The 19,269-nt window shown below is 46.6% G+C and overlaps 1 long non-coding RNA gene across 1 annotated transcript; it reads left to right on the forward strand.

The window, feature by feature from the left end:
* The first annotated feature begins 3,390 nt into the window (after window positions 1–3,390).
* LOC147914160 (uncharacterized) lies at window positions 3,391–4,207 on the forward strand. Its single transcript, XR_015555723.1, has 2 exons — window positions 3,391–3,445; window positions 3,628–4,207. It is a non-coding gene; the product is annotated as an uncharacterized LOC147914160 (long non-coding RNA).
* Window positions 4,208–19,269: the final 15,062 nt, after the last annotated feature.

Genomic DNA, 19,269 nt, shown 5'->3' on the forward strand with positions numbered 1-19,269 from the left:
GCCGCGCGGCCGCGGGGGCGGACGGAGCGCGGAGCCCGGAGCCCGGAGCCCGCCCCGCCCCGAACCAGCCCGTCTCCCACCCCCGGCCACGCCGCCCAGCCTCCTCCTCCTGCCCCAAGCCACGTAGCACTGCCCCCTCCTCGGCCCCCGCCTAGCCGCGCCCCCCTCCCAGGCGGCCGCGCTCCTGGGCCGGGATCTGGCCCTCCCCACCCCGCCACTGCTGTCCTCGCCGACGCAAACGGGTCCCTCCGCGCGTCTGCCCGGGAGGTGACCCAGGCTCAAGACCTGCATGGACGCGGCCTCCCGCTGCCCGGCCGGGTGCCTGCGGACCGACCAGCGCGGCAGAACCTCGTCCCTGGTGGAGTTTGCCGGGAGCTGTTTGTGGGGGTCACAGGCCCCGGGGAGCTGGTTTGAGCATCGCGGGCAGAGTGGGTGAGGGCAGCATCCTTGCAGCCTTCCCCTTCTAGTGGGAGACCCTTCCCCTCTCCCGCCCAACCCCAGCAGCAACTTCCAAAACTCTGGCACTTGCGGGGAGCCAGAGCAATGCGCCTGCAGAGCAGTCCTGCCCACCCTCCGCCGGGCGCAGAGATAGAAACCCGGCTGGGTGCTGCTGTTCTGCTGGCTGTGTCTCTGATCATGGGATGCAGTGGCTTCCCTGCCGCCTGACGAGGCTCCATCACACCTGTCCACACCCGCTCTGAGGGTACCGCAGATGGCTGGGCTCCAATCACGGTGACATCTACCCCATACCACCAAAAGAGCTGAGAAGGTCAAGGCCTGGCACATTTTCTAGTTTAATTCTTTTGAACATAAGGTTCTGCAGCAGTTTCCCCCCAAAAAGCTGATCACAAACTTTAATCATTGGTCTCATTTATTCATTTCTGGACTCAATGTCAGCTGACAACAGAGAGGGAACTTCTCATGAAAACACTAGAAATGGGCAAACTGGTCCTGGAGTGGGTTAAGCCCCCTGGGATGACTGTGGATAGTGGCCAGAGCAGCGGGCAGGTAGAGCAAAGTGTAGAAAGGGCTTTGCTGCTGGAAATTTCCAGCCCAGCCCTGAGTGCCAAGGATGGAAGGATGGGGCTGCTTCTCAGCTTTCTTTCCTAAAGCCAGTAAGGGCTCTAAGAAAGCCAGTCAGATCTCAGCTGCCAATGCCTCCCTGGGAGGGTCCTCCCCGGCCCCTGCTAAGGTGGGAAGCACTGACCTCAGTGTGTTCACTTGCTGCATGTCTGAGTGTGTGCTCTGGCCGAGTCTCCGGTCCTTGTGGCCTCATTCGCATTTGTTCTTCCGCACAGGCTGGTTCGGAGAGTTGAGGAGCTAATCCGTGAAAAAGTGCCAGAGCCTGGCCTGGCGCGGAGTGAGAGCTGCAAGTGTCCACGAGGATTGCTTCTATCGTTCCCCTGCTAGACCAGAGATCACGTCTGTCTGCTTCTTCACAGTGTCCCTCACGTCTAACAGCCTCTGGCACACAATAGGTGCTCGATAAATGTAGGAAAATACACAGGCTCAGGGTCCCCAACAGCCAGCACAGCGGGTGTGGTCAGCACCTCTTTACTGCCTGGGACCGTGCACAGCACTCCATCCCCTGCCTGCCAGTCTCTGTGCTGGTCCAGGCGTCCGTCCCAGTGCTTAGCTGGGCTCACTGTCACACTCCTTTCAGTATCTGAGAAGATTCAGGTGCTAACAGCCTCTGAGAAGTAGCGTTGACCTTGAGTCACTCGACTCTTAGTTCAGGGTGAACCAGACTATTGCTGTCTTCTTCACTCTCCTCTGTTATCTGAGGCATAACATTCATCCTTAACTCTCACTGCAGAGCTGTCCTGTACAGGCATCTTGGCATAGCTCTGGCTGTTTGGTGGCATCAAATTGTCTCCTCTTCCTCGAACCCTGGAGGAGAGCACATTTCAAAACACGAATAGAGAAAGAGGTGAAGTCACTTGCAGACTCGTAGACTCTTGTAGACGCATAGACACCGCCCGTCACTCCCAGGCTTCTCTCATGCAGCTCTCTCCAGAATGCCTGGGACATTTATTAACTTAACTCAAAGGCTTAATTTCTTCCCACAGTCTGCAAGCTTCATTTCAGTTCTATATTGTCCCTAATTGGTTTGTTAGACCTAAAGACTGGGAATTTTCATTATTCCTCCTTCAAGTGTTTTGAGAAATAGTTTGCCGCACTTCTGAACCTTGATCGCACCCCACTGATACGTGGAGCCAGTCGGTCTCCCCATCCTCATCTTCAGCTCCACCCAGACAAGCCCCAGCTCTCCCAGAATGGGGAAAGCCAACTGGGGGCGTGCCCACCGGAGGTCAGGAAACCAGGGCCTTGGTCCTGTGCGGTCAGCCACTGGCTGAGGCAAGCCCTGTGACACAGCAGTGTCCACACCTGTGAGACGGAAACAGTCCACTTCTCTCCTCCCTTGGAGAATTTGGGACTACTCCCGGAGTCAGAGGTCTGGGTCCTAGTCCCAGCTCTGCTCCTAACTGACCATGTGGCCTCAGGGAAGTAATTCTTCCTGGCTTTGCTTTATTCATTTGCAAAAGGAGGCTGTGACAGCAGGAATCGGTTTGGTTTCCTCTGTATCAGAAGTCCACGCCAGCCCGCTGAACTCTATTAATAAGAGTCTCATTTCCTTGCAAATGATAGATGACAGGCTGTCTTCACTGGAAACATAGATCTAGCTCACAGGTGCTCAGGTGCACCCCTCTTCTCTGGAAAATACTGTAGGTTATTCCCCATGTTTATTCCACTTCTGTTGTGTTTTTGGGGGGAGAACCCCATCCTCCAAATGTGACTTTGGTGAAGCTTTCAGAATCAATAAGAAGGAGGGGCCCTGTCCGCAGAAGGCTCTCCGTTTCAGGTGAGGTCTGTGCTCTTCGTCCACATACGGGCCGCCTTGGCCCCCTTATCTTGGCACACTGAGACCACAGGACAGGGGACCTGGTCCAGGACCACAGTGATGAAAAAGAAGCTCGAACGTCAAACCTAAGGCATCTGATCCCTGTACGTCTAGTCAACTCGTCCGTGGTCTCCCTTTTTGTTCATCTGACACGTAACACGGTGGCTTCTCCGTCAGGCAGGATCCGTGCAGGGCCCTCCGGTGAGGGGCTCAGGGCAGTGGCTGCTGCCTCTTTCTTCTATTTAGTGCAGGGAGGCATTATGCTCTCCCCCTAGGGCCCTGAGCAGGACAATCACATATTCGGCCCTGGATTGTATGGAGACTCTGCCTGCTTGGTTAGCCCCAGGTGTCACCACAAAAGTATGGTCTGCAGGTCGGCTGCTTCTTGAGATCATCAGCCTGCAGCCTTTTTGCATTATTTCTTTTGGGGAATCGATTTGCCAGGTGCTCCCAGCTTATGCGGGGATGGCAGCAAGTCCAGGGCTTGGGCGGGTAGCTGGCCTGAATCCATGGCAGCAGCAGGCCAGGCCCCGGGAGGTAGAGGTGAGTCACAGGGGCCCGGGAGGGGAGACTGCACAGGCTCAGTTTAAAATCTCTGCCTGATATATTTGTGAGGCTGCTTTATTATTTTCTTGGGAAAATGCACCAAATAGAGAAAATGGCAGGGACACAGAGAAGAATTTTCTTGAGCTTAGAGTGTAATTATTAATTCTGTGATTTTTCAGATGGAATCCATTCATTTGGAGAAGCAGAGGGAAGTTGGCAGAAAGGATCAAATGCAGAACCTTCCAGCAGCCTGAGATCAGCCGTCTACCCAAACAAAGGGTGCACTTCACTAGGACACGGCTTCGGTTTGTTGCTGTTTTTAGTAATCAAGGCCCTGAGAACCAATAAACCATCAAGCTTGGCCACTCAGAGAATTTTTTCTACACGAGCTAAATAGACGTCCAAGTACAATTGCTCATGTTTAATGTGGAGTCAGAATTCTATTCTCGTATTTTACATTTTTTAAAGAGGCAATTTGAATTCTTTCCTGTGATAGAAAATGTTCAACACGAATTAACACTCCTGACAAAAGGGCTGTCGATCAAGTGAGAAAAACATTCAACTTGAGATGCGAGCAGGACTGAATTGACAACAGAACTCCTGAGAAGGGAGGCTGGGAAGAAGAGACCTGCCCCAGACCCAGCGGCAGGCTGCTCCGGACTCTGTGAGGAAGGCGGCCGTGGCCTCGGCCTCCCTCTGGTCCAGACGCTGACCCTCTGTGCAGGGTGTTGGAGGAATAAAGCTGGAGATTTGCTGTTATCTTTTTTCGGCTCGATATTTGAATACATTCATTAACTCCCTCAAGAAAGGCCCCTACACAGATCAATATTCACTTAACAAATATTTATAGAATATTCATCCTACTATGTGCCAAGTATTGGTCTAGATGTTGGATGTGAATAAGATATAAAATGTCCCTGCCCCACTGAGCTCACCTTCTAGAAGGAAGAAGATGGACATTCAGTGAGTAAACAAACAAAAGAGATCGTTTCAAATGTAATATGTGCTGTGGAGGAATTTAAGCAAGATAAAAATAATAGAGAATAACTGTGTTGAGGGTGAGAGGCACTTCAGACAGGGCAGTCAGGAAAACCTTTCTGTGAGTTAACATTGGAGCTGAGACTTGAATTATATCCCATCTCTTCTGGAGAAAAAACCAGCCATATCAGGAGCCAGGTAAGCGTTCCCAGCAGAGAACGGAAAGTGCAAAGGCCCTGAGGCAGGAATGAACTGGCAAGTTCAAACAGGAGCCAGGCCAGGCTAGTGTGGGCTGTGATGTAGGGAGGAGTTTTGGGTAGCAGAGAGAGGCAGGCAGGGGCCAAATCATGCACAGCCCATTCAATTGTGGCCTGGAGCCTAGGTTTTATTTTTAATCAGCTTTATTGAGATGTAATTTACCTATAATAAAATTCACTAATTTTAAGTATACAATTTGATGGGTTTTGGGATATGTGTAGGTTGTACAACCACCACCATAATCATGACATTGCACGTTTCCACCACCTCAAAAAGTTCCATCCTGACCCTTTGCAGTCAATCTCCCCCAGCCCTGGTCCCGAGTAACCGCTGGAGTCTGCTTCCTGTCACTATAGTTCTGCCCTTTCTGAAGCATCATGTAAATGGAATCACAAAGTAGGAAGTTGGCAGCCTTCTAAAATGGCTCCCAGTGACCCCTGCCTCCCGGAGACCCCTTCCCTGGCGTGAGGTCTAGACCTCACTTGTTCCAGCAACGCGTCAAAAGCAATGAGATGCTGCTTCCAAGGTCAGCGTGTAAAAGACTGACTTCCGTCTCGCTGGCAAGCTCTCTCGCTTGCTCACTTTGATGAGGCCAGCTGTCACGTCGGGAGCTGATGTGGCAAGAGGCTCATGGGGCAAGGAACCGGGAGACTAGGCCTCGGTCCAAGAGATGGTGAGGAGCTGACTCCCACCACGGCCAGAGTGAGCTGGGAGGTGGGTCCTGCCCCGTTGAACCTTAGGATGACCGTGCCCGGCCACTATCTTGACTGCAGCTTTGTGAGCGACACCGAGCCGGTGAGCCAAAACTGTGAGATCACTGTGCTATTGGAAGCCGTGCATCTTGTGGTCATTTGTCGGCAGCAATGGATGAGTAAGGCAGTAGTCTTTGTGTCTGACTTCTCTCACTCAGCATAACACATCGAGATTCATCCACGGTGCTGCCTGGATCAGCAGTTTATTTATTACTGCTGAGTAGAATTCCATTGTATGAATATACCTTAATTTGTTTAACCTGCTGATGGACATCCGGGCTGTGCCTAGTTTTTGGCTATTAGGGGTAAAGCTGCTTTGAACACTCAAGTATAAGTCTTTGTGTAGACACACATTTTCACTTCTTTTGAATAAATATCTAGGTGTGGGACTATGGGATTGTAAGGGGAATCTGTGTTTAACTTTATAAGAAACTGCCAATCTGTTTCCCAATGTGGCTGCACCATTTTGTATTCCCACCATCGATGTATGAGATTTTAACTCATCCTGGTCCTCATCAACACTTGATTATATCTTTAATTTTGGCCATTCTTGTAGCTATGTAGAGACATCTCATTGTGGATTTAACATGCATTTTCCTAATGGCTAATGACACCGAGCATTTTTTTACATGCTTATTTACTTGTTCAAATCTTGTGTCAATATTTAAAAATGAGGTTGTTGGTCTTTCTATTATTGAGTTGTAAGAGTGCTTTATATATTGTGGATACAAGTCCTTTGTTGGATATATGTTTGGCAAATATTTTCTCCCAGTCTGGGGCTTGCCTATTCATTTTCTTAACAATATCTTTTGAAGAGTCAAAGTTTTTCATCTTGTTGAAATCCATGTTGTCTATATTCCTTCATTGCTCACGCTCCGCCTGGGCCGCCCTTCCCTGCATGGTGGCCTGGGAGCTCTCTCCAGGCAATAAACTGGGGCAGTCAGAGGTCTCACCTCGTTTGTCCCCACCTCTCCAGGATCATGGTCCTTAGCTCCCCAGTGTCCAATAACTTGACAACTGTTGTCCCACAGAGTTTGTTCAGTTTCTAGGTGTTTCAGGCAGAAGGAAAATCTGTCCCTGTTACTCCCTCTCACTCAGAAGCAGAAACTTGCCTTCATTTTTCACAAATACTTTTTAAATAACAGCTTTGTTGAGATATAATTCGCACACCATGAAATCGCCCTCATTTCTGAGAGCTGTTTTCTCTGGTGCAGAAGTTTAGGTCGTCGGTGTTTTGTGTTTTTCTTTTCCTTTCTTTCAGTGTTTTCACGTCGTTGCTCCATTGCCTCTGACATCTCCCGAGACGTTGGCTGACATTTCTTTGTCGCTCTGTATGAAAGGTGTCTTTCCTCTAAGTGTTTTAAAGAGTTTTTCCTTGTTTCTCATTTTCATCAATTTGATTATTATATGTCTTGGTGTGATTTTCTTATATTTATTCTGCTTGAGGTTTGCTGGGCTTCTTGGATCTGTGGGCTTATAGTTTTCACCAAGTTTGGAGGATTTTCACGACTAAGGCAGTGAGTTCCCCCATCCTCTGGGGTCCTTGCCAGAGTATGAAATCTCGTATCCCGAGAGAACACCCTAAGTCAATAAACTCTCCCTTCCAGAGTCTCAGTTGCAGCCCCCTTGACCAAGCACCCTCGAAACCCATTCCCCCAGACGGGACATGCTGTGTCTTCTCTCTCATCAGGCCCAGCGTGTATTCAATGAGGTTATGGCCACACTTATCCCTAGTTGCCAGCCTGGCGGCCGGGAGACAGATCCTGAAAGAGACCGGGTTGCCTTGTTTGGGAGACCTCTGCAGTGTCTTGCCACATGAGGCGGGTGCTAGCTCCTCTTTGGGAGGGGTGAGGCATCTTTGCAGGCTCTGAAGTTTCAGAAGAGTCTGCAGAGACAAAACCTCCTGGGCACCCACCTAGAAATCCCCATCCCATGTGTCAAAGTTTTCCCAACGAGGACCCTGACCTTGATATAGCAAATCTACCATGATCGAGATTCAGTCATCTTTGAAGCTCAACATCTCTAACTATTCAGCCCTCGTCTTGGTTCCAGCTTCTCCTCTTCTCCCACTGAAGGAGAGAAGAGCCTCTTTATAAACTACCAAGAAGCTCTGGCCTTCACACTTAGTTTCAATTGTCTGTTAATTGTCTCCAACTTTTCATGATCCCTCTGTAGGGTGTCTGTGCAACTTAGTAACGGTCAGATCATTGTACTGTTCTTGTATACATATCCTTTGTCCTCCAAACACACATCTTCTCAATCACTGTACCAGCCACCACTCTCCCAATTTATTATTGGTGGGAGTTTTACCAATGGGCTGCCACCTTGTTCAAGGCATCCGCATACCACCCAGGATGGGCTCCTCATTGCCAGCTCCAGTTACAAATCACCATCTTACCATTGCTTTCTCAGACCATTCCTGGCACCAACTGTGTCAATTTGGGTCCTCCAGTCAGCAGACCACGAGATGGAATTAGGAATGCAATTCAGGGGGCTCATGCCTACAAAAGATCAAGGAGGAGGAAGTGGAATTGGGCTGAGAAAGCCTTCAGACCACAATACTAATCTGAAACCTGTGAATGGAAAGTGAGAGGAAGCAGAAGTGGGCAGGGAGAACCTAACTCTAGTGCAAATCTGACAAAGTTTTGGCCAACCCAAAGGAGGGGAGTGGAGGATCTGGAGCAGAGATTGTCCATTAGACGGGTCCTGTGTTGGTGGACATGGTCAGGCCCTAGAGACCCTGCCATGCTCAGTCACTGGCCAGGGGCTACCCAGAGAGAGACCGGGGTCAGCTCCAACACTGCTGCACCACGGCAGTAGCTGTGCTCCCTGCGGCCAAATGCAAATCCATTCTTGAAGGGAGATTGGAGATGTCCCCCATGGCTGCTACAACAGTCTTCAGAATAGTGACTTAGCAGCCTAGCATCCTTCAAAGGTGACCAATGAGGATTGTATTTAAAAAATGAACTCATGGACATTAATATATTTGATGGGCTTCTATCCATCGTAGTTACTTTTCTTTTTGATCCTCAAATTGTCCTTACTTTGGCCAGTGAGAGCTCCTCCAAACTGGTTAATGAATCTTCTGATGCATGCTAGAATCCTTGATAATTGCCTTTCTTTCTGTCGATAAGATGCTCCAGGATCATCTTGTACGTTTTCTGCCTCAGATCAGAAATCAGTCATTTTTCTAAGAAGGTATGGTTTCTTTTAGTGGGAAATGGCATGTAGGGACAACAGTCGGTGCTAAGAGTGCTCGTTGCTACTGGACTGTGATTGTTTTTAGACCAGGGCAGACCGAGGGAATGGTGGGCACTTTTTATATCTGGGCCACCTAACATGGCAGCTACTAGCCACGTGGGTACACTGAACACTTGAAACGTGACTACTGTGCCTGAGGAATGGCATTTTAAATTTTATTTAATTAAAATGTTTTTATTGTGGTAAAATATACATAACATAAAATTTACCATTTTAACCATTTTTAAGCATACAGTTCAGCAACAGTAAGTACATACACATTGTTGTGTAACCATCACCACCCTCCATCTTCAGAACTTTTTCATCTTCCCAAACTGAAACTCTGTCAACATTTAAAAAAAACCCACTTCTCCCCCAGCCCCTGGCCACCTCCATTCTACTTTCCATCTCTATGAATTTGACCCCTCTAGGGACCTCATATAAATGAAATCAAACAATATTTGCTCTTTTGTGTCTGGCTTATTTCACTCAGCATAACGTCCTCAAGGTTCATCTATGTTGTAACATGTGTCAGGATTTCCTTCCTTTCTAAGGCTGAATAATATTCCATTATATGTATTCACTACATTTTGTTTTTGCATTCATCCATTGATGGACATTTGGGTTGTTTCCACCCTTTGGTTATTGTGAATAATGCTGCTGTGAACATTGGTGTACAAACATTTGTTCAAGTATTTAATTTTAATTAATTTAAATCTAAATAGCCACATGTGTCCAGTGGCTACCATTCTGGACAGTTCTAGACCTTTTCAGTGGACAGAGCTAAGAAATACATTTTAAAAGGAAAAAATCATATTAATTCATACTAATATTTCCCATTCACATCCAGGATTAAAGGTTTTTCACTTATTTCATATTTCTATCTCTTCTCTCAAGCTGAAAATACTGGTTCCTAACATTGTCATACTACTTATTGCTTTATTCCACTTTATATAATTCCAGAATAGCAATATCAATGTTATTACTAAGACCAGGATTACTGCAAACAATTTAGGATTTCTCCACAGCTCTTCTTGCCCTCAAGATATAGACTACTAGGTACGTAGTCAAATTGTGGGGTTTTGTCTTGACACGAGTACAGCCATGTTTGGCCGCTCCATTGACCTACAGCCACCAGCACAAAAAGAAATATGAAAGCTGCTTTCTGCGTGGTGGGAACTGGCCCTTCTCTCACGGAGGGAGTTGCAAGTTGTAACATTTCAAGGCTCTTGGAGCGTCATAGCCCGGGATGGACTGGCCATCTGTGCCGGGCTGGGACGATAACCAAAGAGAACAATGCACGTACACAAGTACTGGGCTGGGACGTTAGCCAGGGGGCTCAGTGCATGTACGCCACTGATAACCATTTTGTGCATGGGAACACTAAATGCTTGCTCTGCAAACTCTGTAATTGCTTACTCTGAAAATTACTGATGGTATAAAAACTGCTGGAAACTGAGATCCAGTGAGAGTTCCACTTGTGAAAGGGACGCCTTGCCCAGGATGCGTGATCCTTGCCCAGCCGCGTCGATTGACGGGGCTCTCCCGGCAGTGGGGCGTGGATGTTGTGAGTAATTGATTTGATGTAAAGTAATTGATTTGATATGAGGTAATTGATTTGATGTGTTCTCTTTTCGGTCAACCTGGTGTTTCTCTTTCCGGTTGATTTGTGTCATTTCTCTTCAGCCGATGTGGGTGTTTTCCCTTTCCAGTCGGGCTGATGTTTTTTCCCTCTTAATACTTGACCTATTTGGATCTGTTTGCAGACTATCGCCTTTACTATCCTCTATATAATAAAATATACCTTCAGTCCATTTGTTTGGAGTGGAAAGTGTCTTTTACGTCTCCGATCGAATCCCCGAACCTCTCATAACAGGTTTAAAGTCACTTGAAACTATCCTTTTCTCTTAGGTTAAGCCACGAACCTGACATACAGTAAGGTTCATTTGTTTCATTTTGTTTCCAATTTTTAGGAATTATTTTTTTCTATTTTAATTTATTTTTGGTTTTATAATTACACACTTCCATAGTCAAATGTACAAGCACATTTAGAGAAATCTAGTTTTTACTCCTGATCCTCCTGCTTCTGGTTGGTAACCATTTCTATGTTACTTTTTAATGTAAGAAAGTATGCATGTATGTATATTTTTATTGCCCCTTCTTAGATAAAATACTATACACACTCCTCTGCATCTTGATTTTTTCCCCTTAACAATATGTTCTGGAGATCACTCCACGGCAGAACATAGAAACAGTCCTTGTACCTTTCACAGCCGTTCCATGGTGCAGCCATAGCAGAGCTTCCTCCACCAGTTCTGATTGGTGATATTGGGCTGTTTTCAGTCTTTTACTGTCCTTCCCTTCTTTAGTAGAAAGTGCATTAATCATGAATGTGGACAGGCCCAGAGAAGCAAAGCTGATAAGAAAGAAGCCCCATGATTTGAGTGGGATGGGGAAGAGCAGTACAATTTCTCTCAGGAAAACTATCATGGGCTGGTGTGGTGATGCAGTTCTGTTCCTCAGGTGCAGGATTCTGAGAAGGGAGAAGACCTGGGCACCACTAGGCGAGATGAGGGCAGAGGTGACATGGTGTTACCAGGCTAACTTTCACAGTTCCCACAGATGCTGCACTTTTTGCAAGGCTTACCGGCTCTGATGGAGCACCATCCCTGGATAACACTAAAGGACGTCCTGGGCCTCACTGTGGCATCAGGAGCCACTGGTTCAAGACAGCGAGTGGCCAGCAAGGCCAGCCGCCTGGTAAGTCACATGCAGGCGAGGTGCTGAAAGGCGCCAGGCTCTGCCAGGGCAGGGGACACACCTGATTCACTCGTGTGCCCAGGTCCCGGCGCTGGGTGGCCTAGGGAGAGGGCCCTTACCTCACACTCCCACATCTCTGCTGCAAACACACCGCAGGGACCACGCAGGTCACACAGAGAGAGGAAGGTGTAACGGGGTAGCAGGTGACACTGGGCCTCGGACAGGGTGGCGGGGACTGGAGAATGCGTGGGGGAAGCCCAATTCAGCTCCAGCCCGGTTTGGAGTAGTGTGCCAGGTCTCCCATGTTACAAAGAGAAGGGGGAAAATCCGATTTTATGCGCACTCTATTTTTTTTTTTTTTGGTGAGGAAGATCAGCCCTGAGCTAACGTCTGTTGCCAATCCTCTTCTTTTTGCTAAGGAAGACGGGCTCTGAGCTAACATCCCTGCCCACCTTCCTCTACTTTATATGGGACGGCGCCACAGCATGGCTTGACAAGCGGTGCGTCGCTCCGCGCCGGGATCCGAACCTGCGAACGGCGGCCCTGCGAACGGCGGCCCGCCGCAGCGGAGCGCCGGAACTTAACCGCTGCGCCCCGAACTCGCCTATTTTTCAAAGCTGGCAACTAATCCGAGCTTCCACCGGCGTGGGCCAAACCAGGGGAGGCGGCCTGGCGCGGTGTCCGGGCCGCCGAGCAGGGCTGGACTCCCCCGCGGCGGGCTGCGGCGGGCTCCGCCGGGGCCGGGTGCGGGGCGCGGGCGGCGACCACCAGGCAGCGCATCCCCGCCTCCCGCGCTCCGGGGCGCGCGCGGAGCCTCCTCTACCGCACTGCGCCTGCGCGGTGACCGAGCCATCGCCCGGCGGGGGAGCGCGGCGCGCGAGTACCCCGCCCACCCCCGCCCCAGCGGTGGAGCCGTCCGTTGCCATGGAGCTGCCCGCCGCCGAGGAGCAGCCGTGCGCGGCCGCCGCCAAGGGGCTTCTCCGCTCCGACCCCGCGAGGATCAGCCCAGAGGTGGGTCCGTTCGCCCCGGAGCCCGGGGCTGGGCTCGGGGGCCTTCACCGTGGAAGTTCTGCCCGAGAAAGAACCGTTCGTGCGGGTCTCGCCCAGTTGGTTGCAGTTGGGCGCCGGTGCAGCCAGTTCTGGGGTCTGCGCCTGGCTTTGCGGCGTTGTTGCGATGTTGTCATGGCACGTTATGACAGCGTTGAACAAAACTCCGGGGTGAGCCCGGCGGCGAGAGGACGGCGCCCGGGGTGTCTGCGCAGAGGAAAGGACGGGCCCCATTCCTGCTTCCGAAGTCACCCCAATTTGGTGTTTAAATGGATAAGCTGTTTTTGGAAGTGGATAGGCCTCTATAATTTTGTTTTCCATAAACTAATACTCCTTTTCTCTGCTCACATTTATGTATCTAACAAACGTTCCTTGAACTTCTGTGAGCCAGGTACTGAGCAAGGGAAGGAGCGAACCTGCTCTGGTATCCACAGTTCAGAAGAGTTCCCTGATAGGTATTCTCTGCAGACAGACGGCGGGCACATAAATTCACATGACAGTTTGAAGTCTGGCTACAAAGCGAACATCAATAGCCACTACCCAAGTCAGGAAATAGAACCCTGCCAGCACCCCAAGGGTCTCCCCACCACGCCTGCCCTTGCCACATGCAGCCCCTCTCCAGACCTTAGGCTGACTTCTGTGATTCCAAGTTCCCTGCTTCTCTTTGGTTTTAACACCTACATATACACCTAAACAATATAATTGTTTCACCTGTTTTTAAACTTTATATAAATGGAATTATGCTGTATATATTTTTAATTTTTGAATCAGTCCCAAATTTACATAAAAATTGCAAGTTCAGCACAAACACCTTCTTTTCGTGAAGCATTTGAGAGTATATAGTCTGCATGGTAGCCTATCACTCGCGAATACTTCAGAGCGTGTTTCCTACAGGCAAGGCCATTCTCCAGCATAACCACAGCACGACCATCAAAGTCAGGGACTAACATGGACACGTCACTACATCTGATCCTCAGCCCCTGATGAGCATGTTTTGCCGGTTGATCCCGTAAAATCTGGAAATCAAAGGGATCCAGTCTGGGATCATGCATTGTACTGAGTTGTCATCCTGTTTCTTTAGTCTCCTTCAGTCCAGAATGTCCCTGAGTCTTTCCTTGGCTTTCGTGACCCTGAACCTTTGAAGGTTACAGGACAATTACTTTGTAGAAAGCCCCTCCATTTGGGTTTGTCTGATGTTTCATCATGGTTAGATTCCCATTACACATCTTTGGCAAGAAGGTCACAGAAGTGATGCCATGTGCTCCCTTTCTGCTCATTCCATCCTGTCAGGTGGCTCACAGTGGTCCGTTTGTCACATTACTGATGATATTTCTTTGATCACTTGATTAAGGTGGTGTCTGCCAGAATCTCCACTGGGAAGTTACTTTTTCCTTTTGTAAGTAACAAGTATTTTGTTGGGAGGCACTTTGAGGCTGTGTAGCTATGTCATCCCTCCCGGGCTTGAGCTGGCTTGCTCTCACAGGGGACACCGGCCCTGCTTGGGCTCTGATACCCTCCACTGGACCGCCCCCAGGGGGCTGCCTTCCTCCCACTCAGGCTCTGACATCCGGCTCAGGGCCTCAGCCCCACACACAGGCGTCTCCCTCACCAGCCGGGCTCTGACACCCTGGTCTGGCCCGCGGTGGATCCCGCTTCACCCGTCCACCTGGGGAACCTACTTTGAAAGCGAAAGGAAGGGGAAGAGGAGGAGCAGTTTATGTGTTTTTTGTGTGTCTTCCCTCTCAGCTACGCCTAAAAGATCCATCCACACCATTGCATGTAGCGTATTTCTTCAGCTTCACTACCAATGCGTCTTCCATGGGATGGAGCGTGCCATCCTGTGGATGGCGGTGGGGTTGTCCAGAGTGCTGCTCCGTGAGGTCTTGTTATGTCTCCTGATATTCGTGCATGTTATGAGTGGAATTGTATCTCCTCAAAAAAACCCATATGTTGAAGTCCTACCCCCCAGTATCTCAGAATGTGACCTCATTGGGAATAGGGTCATTAGGGATGTAATTAGTTAAGATGATGTCATGCGAGAGTAGGGTGGTCCCTAATCCAATATGATAGTTATTTTTATAAAAAGGAGAAATTTGGACATAGACATGCACACAGAGAGAACTTCGTATGAAGATTGGAGTTAGGCTGCCACAAGCCAGGGAACTACCGGAACCTAGGAGAGAGGCCTGGAAGAGATCCTTCCGTAGCACTTCAGAGGGAGCATGGCCCTGTCGGCACCTTGATTTCCAATTGCTGGCCTCCAGAACCGTGAGAGAATACGTTTCTGTGGTTCTAAGACACCCAGTTTGTGGTACTTTGTTATGGCAGCCCCGGGAAATGAATACAACATCTAAGAGTTTCTGTAGGGGATACACCTAGAAGAGGACTTGCTGAGTCAGAGGGTATGGTGGGCAGAATCATGGCCCCCCGGAGATGTTCCGTGTCCTAATCCTTGGAACCTGTACATATGGTAGATTACATGGCAACAGGGAATTAAGGTTGCAGACAGAATTAAGTTTGTTAATCAGCTGACTTTGAGATGGGGAGATTATCCTGGATTCCCCAGGTGTGCCCAGTGCAACCACAGGGTCCTTAGATGTGGAAGAAGAGGCAGGAGAGAGAACCAGAAAGATAGCAGCATGAGAAAGACTCTACCTGACATTGCCGGCTTTGAAGATGGTAGATTGGGGCCTTGAGCCAAGGAATGTGGGTGACTTCCAGAAACTGGAAAAGGCAAGAAAATGAATTCTCCCCTCGAGCCTCCAAAAAGGAATGCAGCCCCGCTGACACCTTGACCTGAGCTCAGGAGGACTCGTTTCAGACTTCTGACCTCTGGAACTGTGAACAGTAAATTCGTGTTAACTCACTGAGTTTGTGGTAGTTTGTTTCAGCATCAATAGGAAAGTAATGTAGAGGGTATATGTACATATTTTTAACTTTGCTAGGTAATGCCAAACCCTTTTCAAAGTATTTGTCCCAGTTTTCACTCCCACCATTAATGTAGGACCATTTCCGCTGCTTCACATCCTTGCCAGCACCTGGTATTGTCGGGCTTGGAATGTCTTACCAGGTCCGATGACTACGTAAGGATAGTTCATTGTGGTTGTAATTTGCACTTACCTAATTACAAATGAGGTTGAATAACTTTTTATGGTTTATTACCAGAAAAAAGAAATGTGTATCATTCAAACCAGGATTCTGCTAAAAGTTAAAGGGAGCACTATTAATGATGCCGGGACAACAGGCGTGAATTAGGACACGCTGACCAACTGGACAGAGGGCTGCCCCATTTACTGGCCATTCGAATGTCCTTTGTTGTGAAATGCCTGTTGACGTCTTGCGTTTTGCTATTGGGCTGTCCCTCTTCTTTACTGATTGGTGAGTGTTCCTTACGCCGTCTGGATGGGAAACCTTTTGGGTAATCTCCTACTTCGTAGCCTTTCTTTAACTTTCCTCAGGGTGTCATCTGAACAGAAGTTTTTAATTTCAATGTCTGTAACTCTATACCAGTTTTTCCTCTTGTGGCTAATGCTTTTCACGTCTCGTTTAAGAAACGCTGCGGTCACTACCCCCACCCCCCGCCCCTTCACTGTTGTAGAGTTTTGCTCTTCACATGCGAGTCTTTAATCTACGTGGAACTGATTTCCAGGGTGAATGCCAAGCTTCTCAGCGTGTTGATTGAGATGTCCGTTCCTTGCCCACTGCACCACGCTCGCTCGCATGCGCGCGCGCGCGCGCGCACACACACACACACACACACACACACACTCCTATTGGATTTTGGTTGGAGGGATAGTGAATCTATAGAGCAATTTGGAGAGAACTGGCATCTTGACAACATTGAGTCCTTGAACATGCACCTCTCCATTCATTTATTTATATTGGCTTTATTCTTCTTTTAGACTTTTATTGTGGAAAATTTCAAACTCACAAAAGTAGGGAAAATGATAATATGAACTCCCGGGTGTCCATGACCCCCTTCAGTAGTTATCAGCATCATACCATTCCTATTGCATCTACTTCCCCTCAGGTTTAGTTTTTGGTTGAGGAATTTTAAAGAAAATCCCAGGTATAATATTTCACCTGTAAATACTTTAGTATTCAACTTTAACAGATAAAGACTTATTTTTATCTGAAAAATAATTATCAACTTTTTTTCTGAAAAATAATTATCAGAAAATCATTATCAACTCTAACAAAATTAACTTTAATTTCTTAATAACATCTAATACCAATTTATGTTCATTTTCCCACATTATTTCAAAAATGTCTTTTACAGTTGCTTGCTTGAATCAAGATCCACGTTGCGTGTGATTGACTTGTCTCTTAAGGCCCTTTTAATTTAAAACAGTCCCCCCTTCTCCTTTTCCCCCATGATGTCCATTTGTTGAAGAAACTGGATCATTTGTTCCCTTTGTTTTTTATTTAGGTCTCCTTTGATGTCACTGAGTGGGGTCTCAGCATTTTCTCTATAGAGGTCTTGCACATCTTTTATTGTATTTATTCTTAAGCACTTCGTATCTGTTGATGTAATTGTAAATGGTAGCTTTTCCAAATCTTATTTTCTCATTATTTGTTCTGAGAAATAGGAATATAATTGATTTTTATTGAATTGATATCTAGCAACATTACTACATTTTCTCACAATTTTCGTCATTTATCTGTATATTCGTTTTGGAGTTTCCACGTATACAACCATATTATCTGAAATCTCTTCCACATCTCTTATTTCTTTACAGCTGGCTGTTCTGGCCGGGAGGCCTAGTGAATATTGAGTGGAGGGGGTTTTTAGGAAGCATCCCTGTTTTGTTCTCAGTCTTAAAGGGAATGCTCGTGATGGTTCTGATTAAGTATAATGTTTCCTGTAGATTATTGTTGGCATATACCCTTTATCACTTCAAAGAAGTTCATTTCTAATGCAAGTTTGCTAAGCTTTTTAAAAAATATAAATGGAATGTCGAATTTTATCAATACTTTTTCTACATTTATTGAGTTGATCATATAATTCTCCTCCTTTGGTCTGCTAATGTGGGTGAATTGAATGGATTTCTAATGCTAAATAAACCCATCTTGGTCATGATATATTCTCCTGTTTTTATATTGCTGGATTTAGGCTGGTAATACTTCACTTTGGATTTTTGTATCTATGCTCGTGAGTGAGGCTGGGCCATTGTTTTCCTTTCTCTACTTTCATTATCAGGCTTTGGTAACAAAAGTTAAGTGAGCACCACGAAATAATGTCCTGGTTCTCTTTCCTGGAAGAGCATGTGTGAAATCAGAACATTTTGTACCTCAACTGTTTGAAATCGGAACATTTTGTACCTCAAATGTTTCATAGAACTTGGTGGCGAAGCCTCTGAGCCTAGAGTTTTCTTTGTGGGAACATATTTGACTATTGATTGAATTTCTTTTATGCTTACAAGACTTTTTGAGTTTTCTATTTTTTTTTGCTTGAAACAATTTTGGTTAGTAATATTTTTCTAATAATTTGTCCATTGTCTAAATTTCCAAATTTACTGGCATAAAGTTGTTCATGACATTTATTGTTTTTTAATGTCTTTTGTTCTAGTATGGATAATTTGTTCCTTCTCTTTTTATTTATCAGTTTCATTAGAAATTTGTTAATTTTATAAATCTTTTAAAAGTACAGACTTTTGGCTTTGAGGAATATCTCTACTCCATGTTTGATTTTGTTGCATTAATTTCTAATCTTTTTTATTTTCTTCCTTCTCCTTTTTTTGGGTTTATTTTGCAGTTCTTTTTGTAATTTCTTGGATCGAATGTTTAGCACATTAATTTTTAGCCTGTCTTCTTTCCTAATCTGTGCATGCAGGGTTACAAATTTACTCTGTACTGCTTTAGATACACTCAGTTTGATATATAATATCTTCATTATAACTAATTTTATAATTTCTATTATGATTTTTTCTTTGACCCATGGGTTATTTAGAAGTGTGTTTCTTATTTTCCATAAATAAGGTGAATTTATAGTTCTCAATTTGTTACTGATTTGGGCTGGTTACTTCTGGTCAAAGAACAGGCTTTGTATGATTTTAGCCCTTTGACATTTATTGAGACCTGCTTTGGGCCCAGTAAATAGTTTTTTTTCAATATTCTGTGTGTGCTCTAAGGGAGCCCTTACCATTCTAGAGCTGTCGTGTATATTCTATGTACGTCTGTAAGGGCGCAGTGTGTTGAGGATGTTGTTTAAATGCATGCCATTCATGACTTATTTTATCTGGTTTTGTTGTCAGTTCCTGAGAGAGGAGTGTTAAAATTTCCCACTGGTGTTTGTACTTTTGACTCTTTCTCTGTCAATCTTTGCTTTTGTTATTTTGTAGCCATGTTATTGAGCACATGTGGATTGAAACCCGCACTGTCATCTGGTCTGACGTGACCCTCTCCACTGCTGCGGCTGCTTTTGCCTCAAGCATTTTGTCTGTTTCTAGATAACCCCGCCAGCTTCCGGTCATAGTTTCTACACAGTGCATCTTTTTCTGACTTAAAATGCAGTGCTTCTGAAAGCTTGTGTTTTGGATGTCTCTTTTAAGTCGTAGAGAGTTAGATTTCTGTTGTTGTTATTGGTTTTTTAATCCAATTTGATAAGATACTTTTCTTTAGCTTGGTCATTTAATCTATTTATGTTCTTGCCTTCACTTAGATTTTGACCTGATAATTTCTTATTTTCTTGTCAATTCTTCAAGGTTCATAAGACAATTAAAATACAGTTTTATCCAGCATTTTTGGTTATTTTCAGTGTGATGGCTGGCATGCTGGCCAGCCACA

The sequence above is a fragment of the Ceratotherium simum genome, chromosome 22 (assembly GCF_057802395.1).
Source record: "Ceratotherium simum simum isolate JZ-2026a chromosome 22, ASM5780239v1, whole genome shotgun sequence".
In the NCBI taxonomy this organism is placed as follows: domain Eukaryota; kingdom Metazoa; phylum Chordata; class Mammalia; order Perissodactyla; family Rhinocerotidae; genus Ceratotherium; species Ceratotherium simum.